The 20,853-nt window shown below is 35.5% G+C and overlaps 1 protein-coding gene across 4 annotated transcripts in view; it reads right to left on the bottom strand.

The window, feature by feature from the left end:
• The window catches only part of RAPGEF2 (Rap guanine nucleotide exchange factor 2), a 239,437-nt gene that overhangs the window by 205,971 nt on the left and 12,613 nt on the right, over positions 1–20,853 (bottom strand). The window lies entirely within an intron of this gene.

Below are 20,853 nucleotides of genomic sequence, written 5' to 3'. Positions count from 1 at the left end.
ACTTAGACTTGGTAACTCCACTACCAGGAAGCTACTTGATGTATCTGTCCCACAAACATATATACACACATGTACAATGACATCCAGCACACCACTATTTGTCAGTTGACATGGAATCTGGAAATGACCCTACATGTCCATCCCTGGAGTGAGGAGATAAATTATGATGCATCCAGGGAAACACAGTTCTGAATAGAACAAGGCTGACCTTGGGGGCCCTCTCATAGAAACCCTATGTAAAGGAAAAGGCAAGAATTCTATGTAGAGAATAAGCCATGCTGTAGGATCATAAAACTTTCTTCTGGAGTATATAAAAAGTTATTAGAGATTCTGGGATGGTGGTAAATAGGAGAAAGACCTACACTTACTTACACTGTTTTAGATGAGGCTTTAGTGTGTTTGCAATTTTTAAATTAAAAAACATATTTCTAGAAAAAAAATCTGAGGCACAAAACATTCAACATCACTGCTTGTAAGAACTTCCGTTACATATTGAATTGGCATTATCAATGTTAAATTCTCTCCTCTCAGCCCCCATCTGCTTAAATAACATACTGGTCTTAATTTTGTTTTCTACTTTGTCTACTACAGAATTATCAGTGAGAGCCTTTTCTCATATTGATCTCCACCCCTGTAAGTAGAAGAGACTTCCACAATACTATGTTGGTTATCCAGTTCTCCATTTTCCCAGCTCACAACAAATCTTGAATTCTCTGATATTTTTAACACTTAAAGCTGTCTCCGTACAACCTAGTATTTGACAATTACAGAAGAAATATCCCAAAAACATTTTAAGAAATTATAACATCACTGGAATTAATATATACCTTCCTCAAAAAAACCTGCTTTGTTTTTTTAAAGATTTGGTTTTTTCTCCATTTACATGAGAGAAAGAGAGAGAGAGAGATGTGGGAGGGGAGAGAGGAAGGGAAAGAGAGAGAGTCTTAAGCAGATTCCTTGTGGAGCACAAGCCCAACACAGTGAGTGCTCCATCTCAGGACCCTGAGATCATGACCTGAGCCAAAACCAAGAGTCGGATGCTTAACTGACTGAGCCACCCAGGCACCCCCAAAAACAATTGCTTTCAAAAAAAATAATAATTTCAGGTTTGTTTGCTGTTTACCTGCTGGAGTTCCAGGAGGGGAAAGTGCTTTTTAAATATTACAGCTGACATTTTCCCAACTTCCTTGAATATACATATATACACATATGTGTGTGAATATAAAAACATATGGTTATACAAAACAATATGAAACTCTACAAACCTTTCTAAATTACACCTAAAACTACCTCTATGGGTGCCCGGGTGGCTCAGTTGGTTAATCATCTGCCTTCTGCTCAGGTCATGATCTGGGACTGAGTCCTACATAGGGCTCCCTGCTCCTCAGGGAGTCTCCTTCTCCCTCTGGCCACCCACCCCCACTTGTTTTTCTCAATCTCTTTCTCTCTCCCTCTTTCTCTCATGTGTGCTGTCTCAAAGGATAAGAAAATCTAAAAATAAATAAATAAATAAATAAATAAAACTATCTCTACCTAAAATGAAAAAGTATTTCCTTATGGTATAAAGTATTAAAAAACAATGAGGCTAAACACAATGCATTAGCCTGTGAAAATAGAACTGAATTATATTTAAAACCTTTAATCTGCAACCTGCAATCCCAGTAGAGATCATTTGTCATCCACAGTATTAAAACAATGAGAAAAAAGACCACTTGGCACTCCATAACACTGCACCTTCTTAAAAAGGTACTCATAATAGTTAAATATTCCATTGAAATTCTCAGAGCATGGGCCTCCATTTCCCCTTCAAAATCTGTCTCTCAGCATACATTTCCTGTTAACCGGATTTCAATCTTCCCGTTTAATGACTCCACCCCTGGTATGACAAAACCCAAAACTTGAGGAATCCATTTTTAGCACATCGACTTAGGTATTTTCTATTTAATCAATAGGATATAACATTGTTTATGCCTGGCAAAAATCTGCTTTGTTTGCTGTCCTCTTACTAATACTGAACAAAGGAAAATCTTTTTAATAAATTTTATTTGACAAGCGATAACTTTAGAATAATCTGGAGCTTACTATCCCTCCAATCTTTATATTATGGGAATTAAGATTACCAAAATAGCCTTGAAAGAAAAAAATAAGGTTGCCTGGATGGCTCAGTCGGGTAAGCCTCCAACTCTGGGTTTTGGCTCAGGTCATAATCACAGGGTCCTGAGATCAAGCCCTGCATGGGGCTCTGTACCCAGCTGTAAGTCTGCTTAAGACTCTCTCCCCCTCTCCCCACCCACTCATGAGCACATGTGCAGGCACTCTCTAATAAATAAATAAATCGGGGCGCCTGGGTGGCTCAGTGGGTTAAAGCCTCTGCCTTCAGCTCAGGTCATAATCCCAGGGTCCTGGGACCGAGCCCCGCATCGGGCTCTCTGCTCAGTGGGGAGCCTGCTTCCTCCTCTCTCTCTCTGCCTACTTGTGATCTGTCTGTCAAATAAATAAATAAAATCTTTAAAAAAAAAATTAAGTAAATAAATAAATAAATCTTCAACCAAAAAAGAAAAAATTAAAAGCACTCTGTATATTTAGGGTATAAATGACAGTACATGAAATGTTGCTCAAAATGCCTTAGCATCTTTTTTGATTCTATGCTCTAAATGTGTACTTTAAACTGTGTAGGATGCTCTTCTCAAAGCCCTAAATACTACAGAATTATCATCTCGAGCAACACTGAATTCAGAAAGTATACAGAAGAGCCTGCTGAGGAACCAAAAGTCGTTCCAATAGAAAGAGTTATGGCGTCTGTCATTTGACATCTGCACATTAAAGTTCCTTTCGCTCTTTTCCATACCGCCTAGTCACTTCCACAGTTGTATGAATTCTTCTCCACTGAGTACTGCCTCCCTGAATTGTAAGTTCCCTTCACTGTCTTACTCATCCGAATATCCAACTACAACTAGTAGTGCAGTGCCACACACACCACCAATGTGTTAAAATATATTTGGCAAGTGACAACGTGGCTTAAGTGTCTAAGTATGCACATCCTAGAATGTCACACTGTTATAATGTATGTGACCTTCACCTGTTCACTGAAAACGTTACTTAGCCAGAAGTACCAAATTGATTGAGGCTCTATTCTATGGAAAGCTTAAAGTTTTCTGTCCTACCAATTTCAGTACATTATTGTCTGGAAACTTCCCTTAGGTGGTAGTTATGATGGGTGCCCATTCAATGTGTATGCGACTCTAAACTAGAACTACATGACTGGTACCCTGGTCCTGTTACCTTTGGTTCAAGTGGTCTCAAAGAACAGTTTTATGCTCCAAACAGTGAAGCAGCAAATAGATAAAAGTTATGATATAAAATGATTACATAACATTTCTTAATCCTTTCTCAACCAAACTCAAAATATAAAGTCAAAATCCCCTTGTTTTCATCATTAAAAAAACAAAACAAGGGCACCTGGGTGGCTCAGTGGTTTAAAAACTCTGCCTTCAGGTCAGGTCATGATCCCAGGGTCCTGGGATCAAGCCCTGCATGGGGCTCTCTGCTTAGCAGGGAGCCTGCTTCCCTGCAAAACAAAACAGTAAGTATGGGGGAGAAAATATTTTCCCCCAACACATGTTACTCCTTCATATTTCTCTCTCTACCTCCCAAATATGAAGTTAACTAACTCACCACAAGGGCAGGGAGTCACCTTATTCTTATCGGTGTATTAGAGTCTGCTCACTCAATTCAATGAGATTTTAACAGTAGAATTTTAACAAGGTTTCATCTGCATCCTAAGGTATGAACTTAAATAATTTCTCCCCAGACCTGCCTAAATTTCAAAAGCTGAAAAGAGATAAAATGTTGTTCAACATAACAGTGAAAACTATAACCAAACTATCTGTATCATATGCAGGCTTTGTAACTTTAGCTGGATAATATGGACATGAGAATATAAGCTCTACATTTTCATACTTTTTATCAAAAAGAACAGAATACACTATAGGAGTGCTTTTAGATGTTTTGTGATATAGACCCATTTGGATATGTATGTGTGTGTATATCTTTGTCTATCACAGATTACTGGTCCTTTCAGCACTGTCAGGGTAGGATGAAACATAAATGTAAAATGTCCATGGGGATACCTCTTATTCTAATACCTCCCTAGAGAAAGCTTGTGGTTGATGTTTCAGGCCATATTATGTGGTAAAATTAAGCCATATTCATTAAGGTTCCACTAATTAGCAATTCAGTCTGTGCAAAAGTCAATTACACCATGAAAATGCTAAGCAAATTAATAATGCAATTAAATCTGTATGTGGGCACATTTTCCCTACTTAAGAAAAGAATTTAAGAACCCAGACACATTAGTTGAACGTTAATTACAAGTGAATAATTTCTTAATTCACTAAAATCAATTCCATCAGAATAAAAAAACATTTTTAAAGTATCACTATTATTCTTTGTGCTTATAGATAATGAGCTGCATGTATTTAAATATTCCACAATGTAAGCATTTCAGAAATTTAAATTACCCTTCCCAGTAAACCTAATCTTTGCACTATTTTTGCATTTATTTTTCACAAAGTCACTTTCATTTTCTATAATGATGCTTCCGGTATAAGCACCTTAAAAAATGTGTTCTTTGTTTTTTGTTTTCAAACACAAGGGAAATTGCAAAATAACCCCAGTATCTAAAGATGCTCCCATGATAACTGGGTCCGCCCCCACTCCAACCAAATTGGTATGATGAAGTCCTAACCCCCACAGTGATATCTGAAGATGGGGCCCTTACGAGGTAATTACAGTTAGATGAGGTCAATAGGGGGCCTTAGTCCAGCGGGATTGGTGTCCTTATGAATGAGGGAGAGACATGAGAGCCCTCTTTCTCGGCACAGAGGAAAAGCCCATGTGAGGACATAGCAAGAAAATGACTATTTCCAGAAACCAAAGCAGTCAAAAACCTAGGCCTTGAATATCTAGCCTCCAGAACTGTAAGGAAAAAAAATCCTGTTGTTTAAGCCATTCAGTCTAGCTTATCTTGTTATGGCAGCCTGCACACAGAATAAAATAAGTTTCTTAAACCTAGTAAAGTTAAGCCAAAGTTACAAAACATTAAATAACACACTCAGATCTCTAGGCCCACTGAACAGAGCCAAACACAGTTACTACCAAAACCTTCGCTTTTTCTGAGAATAAATAATTTATGATACATGTAACTTGAATTTCTTCCAGAGTCTAAGCATTAGAAATCATGGCCATTAGGAACAAGAAGCCTAGGATCAAGGATAGCACTCTTTGGTTTTTGTTTATATTTACAAAGAGGGAAAAGGGAAAGAAAATCTTAAGCAGGCTCCATGCCTAGTGCAGAGCCCAATGTGGGGCTTGATCTCACCACCCTGAGATCATGACCTGAGAAGAAATCAAGAGTCACTTAACTGACTGAGCCACCCAGGTGCCCCAAGAATAGCACTTTGGATGACAGTCAGGAATAGTGGCACTGAGACAGCAGTGTGAACAGCTCCAGCTCAGATACAGGTTTTACTTTCCAATATCTACACATTACTTTTTAGCATCTAAATATTTCCAGAAACTATTATAATAAAATAGATCATTAGAGAAAACAGTATTGAGATTTACACTTCAAGTCCATTCATCAAATATTTATTAAACATTTCTGTCTTATCAAGCACTATGCTAGACACTCACTCACATCACTAAGACCAGTTAAAGCCTTCCAATGATAGAGAGATGTGATTAAAAAGCACTGTAGCCTTGGGGCGCCTGGGTGGCTTGGTTGGTTAAGCATCCAACTCTTAATGTTGATTCAGGTCACAATCTCAGGGTTGTGAATAGAATCCCAAGTCAGGCTCTACACTCAATGGGGAGTCTGCTTGAGATTCTCTCTCCCCCCATCCTTCTGCCCCTCCCCCCCATGCTTTCTTTCTCTCTTTCTCTCTCTCTAATAAATCAATCATTTTTTTAAAAAATAGCATTATAGCCTTAAATCTCGAGCCCAGTAAACTCCAAACTACTTACCTGACAACTCTTTGGATCACAACTAAGCATCCCAAGCTCTACTTGTTCTAAAACTGAACTCCTGACCACTACCATTACCAGCACCAATCAAACCTGATCTTCCCAAAGTCCTCTTCTCCAGGAAATATCACCCCCATTCTTCCAGAAACCATGAAGTCATCCTTGAGTCCTCTCTAACACTAAGTTCCAATATATTTTGTCTGTTCTACTTTCATAATGTACCCAACATAACCATATCTCCCTTCCATCAGCTGCTATCACAATTAGCTGATTGCTTGACCCCTTTGACTGCTCTCCCTGCGACTACTCTCTGCCCTCTACTAACTATTCTCCATCTGGCATTTATAATTGATCTTACCCTACTGCTACTCAAATCCTTCCAATGGGTCCCCAACATGCTCAGAATAAAAGCCAAAGTCCCCACACAACCAGGCCTCCCCTGCTAATCCTCTGATGTCAATACCTTCCTGGCCACTGCTTCAACTCTGAAACCTCCATTCCTCACCATGCCAAGATCCCATCTAAAGAGCCATTGACATTTTCTATTTACCACAAAGCTGATTCCATAGCTATATTCAGTCCTTTTCCCAATGCCACTTCATCAGTGAAGCCTTCCAAATGTGACCTTACTCAGCTTAATATTTTTCTATAATGCTTATCAACATCTGACATGCTATATATTTCCTTGTTTGTGTGCCTCCCCTCACTAAAATGTAAGCTCCGCATACCAAGCAGGGGTTTTTGTTATTGTTGTTCACAGCTGTATCCTCAAAGGCTAAAACAGTGGATGGCACACAGTAGATCCTTGATAAACACTTGTTGAATTATCTAATCTCTATTACAAGGATTCATAAAGTAGTGAATGTTTACTAATACCCAAGGTACAAATATTTCTACAGTGAGATCCACTGGAAAAGGAAAAATAAAAAATATCTGCCTCATACAAAAGGTTCCTAAAGCCCTCCTGATCCTCAGAGGCTTTCTATGTAGCCACATCTTAATGTCTGCAAAGCGTCTTTCCCTATGTTTGTTAGAAAAATCAGTTACACCACACAGGGAATATTTTAGCAATAAGAAAATATTTTTCTGGGGCACCTGGGTGGCTCGGTCAGTTAAGCATCGACTCTTGACTTTTTGGCTCAGGTCATGATCTCAGAGTCCTGAGACTGTGCTCCACATTGGGCTCCATCCTGGGTGTGAAGCCTCCTTAATATTCTCTCTCTCCCTCTGCCCCTCTGCCCAATCCCCAAGTGCCCACATGTGCACTCACACTCTAAAAAAAAGAAAAACCTGAGAACATATCTACAAAACAATGGTGAAATCTGGAGAAAATATAATTTTTTTACAATTTTTAGTATATATTCATTTGTTATGTAAGTAGGGAAAATACAGACCTCTAATGTTATATAAATTTAATTAGCATTTTAAAATATACATATTTGTATTTAGCTTAAACAGAATGAGTAATGAGGGATGCCTGGGTGGCTCAGTGGGTCAAGACTCTGCCTTCGCCTCAGGTCATGATCCCAGGGTCTTGGGATCAAGCCCCACATCCGGCTCTCTGCTCAGCAGGAAGCCTGCTCCCTCCTCTCTCTCTGCCTGCTGCTCTGCCTACTTGTGATCTCTCTCTCTCTGTCATATAAATAAATAAAATCTTTAAAAAAAAAAAGAATGAAATGATTCTGCTTCAAATAAAAATTATTTTATAAAACTTAGCAATGTTGGGGCACCTGGGTGGCTCAGTGGGTTAAAGCCTCTGCTTTCAGCTCGCATCGGGCTCTCTGCTCCGCAGGAAGCCTGCTCCCCTTTCTCTCTCTCTGCCGGCCTCTCTGCCTACTTATGATCTCTGCCTGTCAAATAAATAAATAAATAAACTTTCCAAAAGAAAAAAAAAAAAAAACTTAGCAATGTTACAAGTGGCATTCATCTGATACAGGACTTGTATCCGTAATATATAAACAACTCTCACAATTCAAGGAAAACCAGCTAAATTTTCAAAATGCTAATAAATGCAATGTGGTATCCTTGACTGGATCCTGAACAGGGGAAAAAAAAAAAACAGTTGTGGAAAAACTGGTTAAATGCAAATAAAGTTTATAGTTGGATAAACACTATTGCTCCAATATTAATCTTCCAGTTTTGACAAATACACCATGGTTCTCTAAACTAGTAACAGCAGAAAAACCTGACAGGTACACATGGGAACTCTCTACTATTGTGCAAACTTTCATGTAAATCTAAAATTATTTCAAAATAAAAAATTAAATGTAGGGGGCAAAATATTTGCAGAGACCTTCACCAAAGATATGTGGATGGCAAATAAGTATAGAAAAACATTCTCATCATAATTATTAAGGAAATAAAAACACATTCATGAATATTTATAGCAGCATATTCAAGGCAGAAACAACCCAAACATCCATCAGCTAATGAATGGATTAACAGAATATGTTATATCCATATAATGAAATATTATTTGGCTGTAAAAAGAATGAAGGAAATATTGATACACACAACATGGATAAACCTTAAAAACATTATGCTGATTGAAAGAAGGCAATTACCAAAAAACCACATATTATTCCGTTCATATGAAATGTCTGCAATAGGAAAATTTATAGAGACAGAAAGTAGATCCAAGGTTGCGGAGGATGGGGTAGAGGGGAGGACAAAAGATAACAGCTAAAGAGTGCAAGGATTTTTTTTTCACTGAAGTCATGACCATGTTCTAAAACTGACTGTGATAATAGCTGCACCTATCTGAAAATATACTAAAAAGCATTGCTTATATACCTAAAATGGGTAAATTGTATGGTATGTGAATTATAGCTTAATAAAGCTGTTTTTTAAAGAGTAAGTAGACATCAATACCATCAATACATGCCTATTAGATGATTTAATAAATAAAACCAACAAATCCAAGTACTGACTAGGGTCAGACACTGGAACTTTCATACGTTGCTGATAGAAATACAATCTGAGGGACGCCTGGGTGGCTCAGTTGGTTAAGCAGCTGCCTTCAGCTCAGGTCATCATCCCAGCGTCATGGGATCGAGTCCCACATCTGGCTCCTTGTTCCGCAGGGAGCCTGCTTCTCCCTCTGACTCTGCCTGCCACTCTGTCTGCCTGTGCTTACTCTCACTCGCTCTCTCTCTGACAAATTAATAAATAAAATCTTTAAAAAAAAAAGAAAGAAATACAATCTGATACAGCTGTTTTGGAAAATAGTTTGTCAGTTTCTCATAAAGTTAAACTTAAACTTACCATATATCTCAACAATCCCACACTTAGGTAACTGTCAAGAAAAACTGAAATATATGTCCACAAAAATTCTTATACACAAATGTTTGCAGCAGCTTTATTCAGAATTGCCAAAAACAGGAAGCAACTCAAATACGTATTAGTTGGGGGACAAATTTTAGGACATTCATATAATAAAATACTTCTCAGCAAAGAAGTATTTTCATTACGCTTAATGAAAAAAAAGCCATATAAAAAGAGCACATACTACATGATTCCATGCATAAGATATTCTGAAAAAGGCAAAACTGCAGGAATAGAAATCAGATCAATAACTGTTAGACTCAGGGCTAGTCAGAGGAGGTGGACTACAAAAAGAGACAAGAGAACTTTCCAGGAGGATGTCTTTATTTTTATCACTGTGGGGACAGTGATGATGTGACCGTATGAATGTTAAAACACACTGAATTTTATACTTCAAAAGGTTAAATCTTACTATGTATAAACTATACCTGACTTTTGAAAAAGCTGCAACTAACTTAACAGCAACTTAATTTTTTTTTAATTCCTAATACAATGCTAGTAGGTAGTGTAAACTACTACTACAATAACTACCAAAATTAGAAATGTAAGCACCCTTGGCCCAGCAGAAATAGACCAGCTCACACATGTAAGGGATACTCTTTACAGAACTATGAATACTCTGAAATAGTTAAGCGCACATAAAAAGATAGACACACACACACACACACACACAGGAGCTCCTCATGTCCTGTTCTAGAAATATCCCCATACTGTATTTTTATTTAATAAATTTACATAAATTTAGTAAAATTATATAAATAAGCAAGGGACAGATGTATAGACATAATTTAGGGGTGGGAAAATACACTTTGAATGGGCCTGTATATGGTTTTAAAAAAATCTTTGGAAGAATAAATAAGCAACCAGAATCACCCATTATCATTAGGGCATTAGGAACTGGGCCGATATGAAACAGAAGAGAAAGTAAGAGTCTCCACTGTGTACCTTTTTATACTTTTTGATGTATGAGCCATGAAAAAAAAAAAAAAAAACTAAATAATATTGAAAACACTGATTTTAAAAATATATAGTTTACATACAAATTATAAACATTTTTGGAACACTAAAAACATTCCAGAGACAGACAACATTATCATGTACACTTACAATGCAAGTAAACTTTCAATTACCAGAAGATAATGAGCAATTCACATAGAAGACTATGTACTTAACCTTTCTTTTTGACTCCAGTACCCTACAAAAATAGAAGAAAATAAGGAGTATAAGAAATAGAGAACAGAGAATGTTTTGGAAGGAAAAGGTATAATTTTTTTTAAAGGAGGAGCAAATGAGAAAACTCAGATTTTAAAAAGTCAAGAACATGGTACATCTTTGAATAGCCTCTATCTTTTTGTCTTGGAGTATTGTCTTCTTCCAACCCTAAAGTAGGGACTGGTATTTTCTTTCTCCCCGCCCCGACCCCCCCCAAGATTTTATTTATGTATTTGACAGAAAGAGAGATCACAAGTAGGCAGAGAGGCAGGCAGAGAGAGGAGAGGAAGCAGGCTCCCTGCTAAGCAGAGAGCCTGATGTGGGGCTCAATCCCAAGACCCGGAGATCATGACCTGAGCCGAAGGTAAAGGCTTAATCCACTGAGCCACCCAGGTGCCCCGGGACTGGTATTTTCTCTAAGAGCCAAAGAGAAACAAACAGAAATTCTTGCCACAGGCACAGTGACACACGTCCTGGGAAAATGACTGACTCAAAAACACTATACATAAATACACACATACACAGATACACTGACACAAACACAAACTCAGATACACAGAGCAACCAGAGCATCTACATGAATTATTTCTGGATTTCAGAAGCACTTAAGAGTCCTGGAAATTTCACATTCCCAATCCAGCAATCTGCCCTTTATTCTGTAGTTCAAACTGTGAAATACAATCCTAACATGGTGTCAGAGCCAGACAACTTCATACAAATAGTGCACTTGGGCAAGATATAGGCTTATGAATCAACTATTAGCATACCTGAATAGATGTTTCTCAATTCTGGCAAAATTCTAGTCCAATTAGCCCCTCTCTGAAGTGTGTGGCCAAACACAAAAGTTCATTTACAACCAAAGACATTCTCATGGCCACAACTAGAGAAAAGTAGAAGTCCTCCAAACTGTCAAGTTTCAAAGATTAAAGCCCATTCAAATCTAGTCCCTGGTAGCAATCTCTGAAGACCTTCCCCTGTCTTTACCAGTCAGCACTGAAAACCAAAGCTCCCAGCTATGGTTCTTTCACAGAAAGCCTAAGTATTAAAGTAATTCCATAAATAAATAAATAAATAAATAGTGATTTCATGTTGAAACTTCATAAGCAATGGAAATAAAGAGGTAAGCCAATTCTGTGATTCTGACAATCCAGCAGATGCTTGGTTGCACTACTGCTGAAGAGAAGTGGTTACTTTCCCCAATACACAACAACTCAAAAGATGGCTAGCCCATTCTGTAAACGAAAGAACTCTTAACCAGACTTATCACTAATATTTCTCTTCAACTGGCAATAATCTCCAACAGTGTACTTGAATATTCAAAAACAAACAAAAAAAGCCCAACAAGCTAAGAACCGAAAATAGCAAATAGTTCAAAGAAGGTATCTGAGGATATCAAGATAGTAAGTCATTTACATACTTAACACAGTGTCTGGTAACAAAATTAATATTCAATAAATATTAGATGCTGTAAGACAGGCTACTTAAAAGGTATAGTTAAAATAACAACAGCCAACATTCATTGAGAGTGATCTATTTGCTAAGCACCTGAATCTAATTTAAAAAGTAGACCTCCTAGCTCTAATCTAGTAACTGTAATAAAATTAGATTTAGATCTGAAGCTCATCTCTAAAGTGTAAGTATCCTAATACAGTATTGCAAATATATATAAAAAATCCTAAGCAAATCATAACTTCATTTTGTAAAAGTTCTTATTAACAACAATATAGTTATATCCAATCTTATTGTAGAGGGAGTACAGTATAGTAGGGAAAAACATGGACTTTGAAATCAGACAGTTACATGTCCTTTAGCAAATTACTTAACCTCTTTGTATTTCAGTTTCTTCTCTGGTAAACTGAAGACAGCAACTTCTATTTAATTCAGTTGATGGTCACTTAAAAAGTTATAAAACATCTAGCTGACTTTCAAGTACATAACTAACAATAAATGTCAAGTCTCTGTCTTTCCTCAGCTATTCTGAGTTATGCTCTCCTTGAAATATAAAATGAAGAACGAACACAACTCAAAGTATTTATATACCATTACACTGATAGGCAACCTGAAACAGCTATTATGGCACTTTCAAAAAGGCTGCATCATAAAGATAACTCTTATTTAAAGGTAATTAGAAGCATAATATATTCATTTACTGTTGCATCTTTTAATTTTGAACAATCATATCATGAAAGTAATTCAAATTCCTCTTCTAATTCTTCAAAAACAGTCATGACATCTCTATTCAACGTTCTTATTCCTACTATTCAAGTTTCTGGCTACATGTCTAAGTTCATACAGCATTCATATTTAAATACAAAACGATGACAGATCTCAATAATCAAAAAAGAAAATTGCATCCATTCATAACATAATTATAAAGATTTACTCTAAAAATTGTATTCTGATAAACACACTTAGAATAGAACATATCCACATGTTACACACATGGATAGACTTTGCCAATTTTGAGCACTCTTGAAAGTGAAGAATTTGGAGTTCAGCTTTTTTACTCAAAATAAAGCAATGAAAACTATCTGAGATGCATTGGTGTAGATGAGTTTTTACACAGTGGTTCTCTGAAGTCTGAAAATGCTTTAACAAAGAAAAGCTCTTTATAAAACTCAACATGAAGCCTATGCTTCTAAAATGATCCAGAGAAGTATTAACCTGGACAACCAAATAAAGAAATAATGTGAAAACATGGTTTTACTGCCTTACATGCACCAAAAGGAGGCATATTTCTATCAGTGCTACTAACCAAATATTAAAAGGATCTTAGTCTATGTAAGTGGCTCACACTTACATAGTGGCTTTGTAAGTGGCTCACAATTTCTACTGGCACTAAATCTTTGACTGCAACAATGACAGTAATGCCTTACATAGTGTAGACTTTCCCATTTGTGAAGTACTTGCTCATATATTATACTCATTTAAGCCTTACAACCACCCTGAGAAATAGGTAAGACAGAGTACCCTATGTTACACAGTGTAACTAAGGCCAAATGCAAGTTGCCGAAGTCATACAGAGAATGAGGGATACAACACATCAGTCCTTCTTTTCCAGCTACTCTTCCTCATTAGAATTATAGACCCCAAAAACAAATGGCATCATTAGAGTAACATCAATACAAAATAACAACAACAACAACAACAACAATAATAGATATTTTAAGGCATTACTGCTCTCTATTTTTTTCTTCTTGGATCTTAAAGAGATTGAATATATAATTCAAAATATTGTTGATGTAGCTTAAAAAAGGTTAAAAAGTTAGATGAATAAAACAAAAAGTTCAGAATCCAGTGAAAGCAAATATATACATACCGAAATATAATGCAAAGAAACAAACTGAAGTCCAGGGCTTAGGAATTCATAATGTCATGCCCAGAATTCAGGTTTTACTTTTGACTTGCTACTTTGGCTGACACAAGTCACGGTGACTAAGTAAAATTTGAAGCACTATCACCTAATCAGGCAATTCTAAGAATCAATTGGGCGCAATTAAAATAATCATAAGCCTAAATTATTTCACAATGAAATAAAAATAATTTTCTAAGAGTTAAAATTTTAAAATTGTGCCAAATTGGGTTGTGCCGATCAGTAGTGCTTAATGAATTACAGGAGAATGTGACACACACTTCATACATGAAAATATTTATTAAATGCTAAGTTCTTTTAAAACCTCATGGAAATATAAATGTAAATAAGATTTCACCTTTAAGGAATTTTGCAGGTGAAAAAGAAGAGATAAAATGTATACACCTAAAAATTACAAAATAATTACCAGAGGCTAAATGCCTTAAAGAGATGCACAGCTAAAAACAGTAACCATCCCATAAAGGAAAATTCAGTCTCTTGCCAAAGAGACCAGAAAAAGCTTCATGAAGGAGGAGAAAATCTGAGTTAGTTCTTAAATGACCAGGACAGCTGTGAGGGTGGGACAGTAGCATTAAATGAAAAGCTACTAGCATGGGTAAAAAGTGAGGAAGTCAAAAACCTCACTAGTGGAACACTGATAAGGCCTGAGAAGGATGGCAGTTAGAAAGGAAAGGAGAACTAGAAAGGAAAATAAGCTAATGTTTTCTTTCCCAAACTCCACAGTTAGTTTTTTACAGAATCAGTTCAAACACAGCAGCAGTTTACCCAGAAGATAATGCAAGATTACTGTTCTCTGTGGTTACAAGTATCATTCTTGACAATTACCATCCACATGAATGGGCTCTACTTGACAATGAGAAATGAGGCCTCAGGTTTTTTTCCTCTAAAATACCATCCTAGGTAAACAGATCCACAACAGCATTTCTCTTCTTGTACCTTTAATCTTATAGTCAACCGAGAAAAGTAAAAATGAAGGGAAATGGAAATTAGGACCTAGCCTAAAAGCAGAGAGGAAGAAGGATAAGCACGGTACATAAGTATGTATTTTTTAATGTAGCTGTTTTCATAATCAGCAGAGAGAAGTGTTTATCCAATAAATTAAGAAGGACATTCTAAGAAATTATTCTAATCTTCTGAAAAAGATGACAGGAATTAGGCATTTTTTAAAAGCCCTGGACAAAAAGTAGAGTAAATGACATTTTACAGTAAGTCATTTAGCCTATTTCATATATGAAGAAAACTGAAAGATGTACAAAAGGCCAGATTTTAAAGCCCAGGTTTTATGGGCGAGATCTGTCTTCTCATTTTTCCTAAAAAAAATTAACCCAACTTGATGAGAATTATGGACTGCTTTCCATCAGACTTTCAAAAAGTTATAGGAGATGCTAGTTTTTTGGGTTTGTTTTTTTCTTTCCTCCATGCTGTTCTATTGCAATCAATTTGAAGGTAAGTATTGTTTTTCTGAAAATTGATTCAATATGTTTAACATCTCCTCCCTTCTTTACAAAAAAAAAAAAATCAAAAGTAGAAAAGTATAAAATATTGTATAATATATTTTAAAGTTTTAAGTTAGTTTTTGACCCTTTCAGAGGACTACATCAATGAGCTGTTTTCATAAATGAGATAACACCTGAAGAGATAAAAAATGATTACCCTCTAAGAAGATGAAGCTGAATAAACACTATGAACATTTCTTTCTCGGTTTTTTTGGTTGTTTTTTGTTTGTTTATTTTTGTTTTTTAAGATTTTATTTACTTATTTGACAGAGAGACTGAGGGAGCACAAGCAGGGGGAACAGTGGGGAGAAAGAGAGGTAGAAGCAGACTCCCCACCAAGCAGGGAACCTGATATGGGGCTCGATTTCAGGACCCTAGGATTATGATCTGAGCTGAAGGCAGATGTCTAACCATCTGAGCCACTTGGGAGCCTCACTAAGAACATTTCTATTTCTATTTGGAAGTAAGGAGTTCTGATACTATGTACATTGCAATAATGTTTTCATTAGTATTTTCTACAAAGTTTCACTTTATGCTGGCAAGACACTTGCAAATCTGGAGTGGTATCTCCCTCCCACACCAGGATTAGAGCAAATGCTCTCAACTAAATAATTTCATTTCCAATCCCCAAATCCCATTGGAATGGTCTTTTCATTAATATATTTGATATCATTTATTACCACAGATGTACAAGTTATATTAACTAATTAAAAATTATTTGTGTAATTGCAAAGAAATTAACAGCCTCTGAAGACAACCCCATAGCACACTACAAAGAGGAAAGATGATAAACCCAAGCAAGTTTGTATAGATGGGAGATGAAGAAAGGCAAACAGTTTAATAAAAAGTAAACAGCTGTATCTCCAAGTCCAATTTCAAGATTTAGATAATATGCCTACAGTCATTTTAAATTAAGATAAAGTAGGAGTAAAAATAATTCTTGACTGCAAATAAATGGAAATTAGGGTATCTCTGAGTATAACACAAAGTTGCTTGATTGAGCAGAGCACCCAGCATGCACCAGGTACTGGGGCCTGATATATCCCACAAGCTTATAGAACTCAATAATTTTACTTTGTTTTGTCTTGTTTGTGCATAATGCAAGCCTAATTCAGGAAGAAAATTTTATCTGAACTTTTCACCTACCTCCAAATTTCTTGAAAACTAGAAAAAAGTTTCCAAAACAGACACAGTTTCCAAAAAGTTAGGAGGCTGGAAAACTGAAGACAACAACCCAGACAAATATCTTTCTTGAAGCAAAACTGTATGACTCAGAAAAACCTTATTGGATAAACACTAATAGATAAACAAAATAAATAATACATATTATAGCCAGTGTCTTTAAGTCAAATTTCCTCATTTATTTTATCCTCACAGAATTTGGTCAAAGGACTTTAAGATGTTACTCCTTTTTTGCTGTTGTTTTATTTTGATTCCAGTATAAACAGTGTTAAGTTAGTAAGACATTATTTTTAACATCTTCCTAATATAAAATGCAAAAACAGTCATATATCATGCTTTTTACACAGTAAATGATCATTCAGGACAGTCACAAAAGAGAAAATATTATAGTCATTCATTCCAAGTATGGTCCTGAGCCATTGCTGGTCCTTCTTCCAACCATGTTTGTCTGTTTCATTTTGAACTGATACAGATCCACCTCCATGTAATTTCTAGTCTAGTGCACCCAGTCTAGTTGAAGGGTGAGCCTTAAGCCTGTCAAAAGCCTTGGGTGTCCTCCATGACCTTCACGTTCATCCTAACACTACAAAATTATTTGTCTTCAAGCACTATCTTAACTCACTGCCTGGATTCGAAAGCTTCTAATGATTCCCCACTGCATGCTGAGCACACTAGAAATTCTTAACGTACCATGATTAAATGTTTCAAACCTCTAAGCAAACCAGAAGGCAGTGAAACACACATATTTTTGTAACCACTAGGGCAGTCAGCAAGATATTTCTTATGGAGTATATGCAAAATATTAGGAATTAACACTTCCAGTATAACAAAAGAGAAATATGTAATTAAATGTTCCATCACAAAAGCAGAAAACAGCCTTGCTAAGAATTAGTGAGTAAATTTATCCCACAAGCAGCTAACTTTCTAAATACTCAGTCTGAATGGTTCTTTTACTTTTATTGTTGGCAAAATAAACAGCTAAAATAAGTTACTTACGAAGGTGTTTAAGAAAGAGAACACAAAGCTCATGGAGTAATAGATCTGAAAATCAGTGTTTTCATTTCCTGTATTATTGAATACACCACCTTCATTCACTAATAGTACAGCATTTATTTCTAAGATAACAAATTTGTTTTCTGTCGAATTAAAAAAAAAACTTTCACCAAATTATCATACAATAAATGAAAATATGACATGTGCCAAGAAAACTGATTTAAAATATAGGGCCCTTTAAAAAGTTCCTAAAGTTCTCATTTTATGAACTGACTAGGTAATAGACCATAGAAGAGCAACTGTAACATTCATAATTGCAATCACTGAAGAGTTCAAGCAATTTACAGACATTTTCTAATAATCAATGTACACATAAATAAATTCTGAGTTAGAAAAATATGGAGTGAGAAAGTAAAATAATGGTCAGGTGACTTAATGTTCTGACCAATTTGATACACCTTTCCAGCCTCTCTTCATTCTGAGGTTTTCTAAACTGTAGAGCAGACCATTCAAGAAAGTTTATTATTTATTTGAATCTGCTCAGAACTACATCATAAACAATTCCAAAAGAACTCTGCAGTTATCCCTGAGAAAAATATACATTTCAATTTAAGGCAATAATTAGAAACAAAGACATTTTTGCTGACTATATTGCTATATTTTTAATAAAAGCAGCCCCACAAAATTATAAAACACACTCTTTTAGCAAAGTTAGGTCCACTTTTCACCTTATCAAGTATTAAAAAGAATCTCTCCACTTCTCGGAGGTTTAATTGGTAAAAGTACTAAATAGTCACCCCACACCCACACTCTTCCAAAAGTATCTGCATTTTAACCTAGATGGAGGTCTAAGAGAAAGGACAAGTTTTTTCTGTAAAAAGCCAAATAATAAAAGGTTTTACGCTTTGCAGGCAACACTGTCTCTGTCAACTACAAAACTCAGCCTTGATAGCATGAAAGCAGCCAGAGACAATATATAAAGAATGAGCACGGCTGTGTTCCAATAAAACTTTACCAACAAAAACAGGCTACAGGTTGAATTTGGACCAAGAGCAATAATTTCCTCACCCTGATGTAAATGATTAAATTTTCAAGTTTGCTGGCTCTGTCTCTAGTAATAGAAATTCACTCAAATACTCTTGTTTACTTCTACTCAGGAGTCCAAACTAGATCAGGAATTTAACATTTTTTTAAGTGGTGAATCTTTTTCTAATAAAATTAAGTGTGAAGCGAGTTTAGATTTCCAGGCCTCCCCAAAGACCCCTGAGAAGCCTCCCAGGACCCATATACAGGTCTGTGGGACAATGACCAGCTGATCTCTAAGGTTCCACTCAATACCAAGAACCAATATTGACATGTTTTCCTCACTGTCACCTCAGGCATCAGCAGAAGATGAGGGCAGTATTCTATGGATTAAGGGCCTTCCAGATACTCCAGAAATAACACTATCCCCTTCCATAAAGAAGAGCAGTTACATGTCAAAATTAAAAACAAAGAACTGGTTAAAAAGAAAAAAAAAAAAAGAGGAAGACACTGAAGTGAAAGTTTAAAAAAAAACTACCTATGTATTTAATTAATATGTCTCTTGCTAAAAATCTATAAAAAAATACTTACAATAAGTTTTATTACAGCTTACTTCAAGTTTTTTTTACATAATCAGTAAGTTGAACAAGACTTCAATGGAGTATATTTAATCTATTCTTGACATCATCCCTTAAGAAGTTAAAATATTTGCATATTTGCAAAAAATAGTATTATCTATTAAAATAGGTCAAGGCTAGGATCTCTCCTTAGTAACAGCAAATTAATCTTAGATACTAGATTCAAATTTAATTTTATAACTTAACTCTGTCATTAATTTAAATTACTGTTCCTGATGAGAGTCAAAAATCTCAAAGTAATAAAAAATTTGCATAATAGGACAAATATGTCACAGAAGCCCAGAGAGAGAATTTATACCCTGTGTTAAATGCCAGTGAAAAACATCACATAAATGACAGTTTAAAATACTAGCACCAAAGTGATTAAACTCATAGCGGGGCAACTGCCTGACACTCAATAAAAATAACTTCATTCCACAAAGGTACATGTTTCTATAAAATAGGAGGACTTCAGTGTTACAGAAACGGAACCAAAAATTACTACTCCTTTTCAGCTTTTCATTCAACTTGCTATTAATATAGAGGTATATAATTACTTCTTCCCCTGTATCTCAAACTCTTAAGAAAGAAAGATCAAGTCATTAAACATTTATTAGCTCAAACTCTGCACCAATGGGTACACCAAGTCCTGAGCTTTAATGATGGATAGTTAAGTCCCAAACCAGCAAACTCTCCAGTGACGTTGACAGACACCATGCAAGCTAATCCATACTAAATGAAATCAGGGTCCTAACTCAGACTCCAATTTCAGGCTTTTATTATACACTCATCTCACCCAAACAAGTAAGTTATGAAAACATAGACTATTTTTAAATGACAAAAAGCCAAGACTCTTTCCAATAACATCACTATCCAATAGCTTCTGATAGCAAATTGTTTAACTGACCTCACTACACACAAGCACCATGAATCTATATAAATCTTGAATGCTACCATAAAAAGCCCATAACTAAACACCACAATTGCTCTAAGACAGGACACAGTGCATACTTAAAGTTTTAGTATCGAAGCTAGTTTTGTATAACATCCATTATCAAACCATTTTTCTTAAAGACATAAGTTTATGATATAAGTATGGATTCAACAAAGTACAGAAAAGTATTTAAACAGCTATCTTTTACAAATGTTTTATATACAAACGTATATGTATTTATAAAGTGATGACTCAACTTCTAGGAGGAATTAAAATTGCAAACTTAAAGTCACAAAAACATGACAAAGTATTTACTACACATAGTAATATAAGAACACACTAATGGAGCACTTTAAAATATGAAATAAAATTTCTGACATTTTAAAAAGAGTAAATGTGAAGGAAAAGTGACAAATTAAGAAATATAAGCCTAAATTTAACTTTAAATCAGTATGTAAATCAACAGTTACCACTTAAAAATAATTATATTTAAAAGATTACATTAATATTCAATAAGTAAATTTTTATATATTTATATTTACATATAATGCTCACCCACTGGTATTTTTAACTCTATTTTCAGATAAGAGCTTGCAGTTCAGAAAATAACCATATACCTAATAAGTGAACCATGAAATTAAATATATCTGTATGATTCTATAATTGTAGCTATAA

This window comes from Mustela nivalis, assembly GCF_964662115.1.
Source record: "Mustela nivalis genome assembly, chromosome: 4".
In the NCBI taxonomy this organism is placed as follows: domain Eukaryota; kingdom Metazoa; phylum Chordata; class Mammalia; order Carnivora; family Mustelidae; genus Mustela; species Mustela nivalis.
This window is presented reverse-complemented; position numbering and strand designations above follow the sequence as displayed.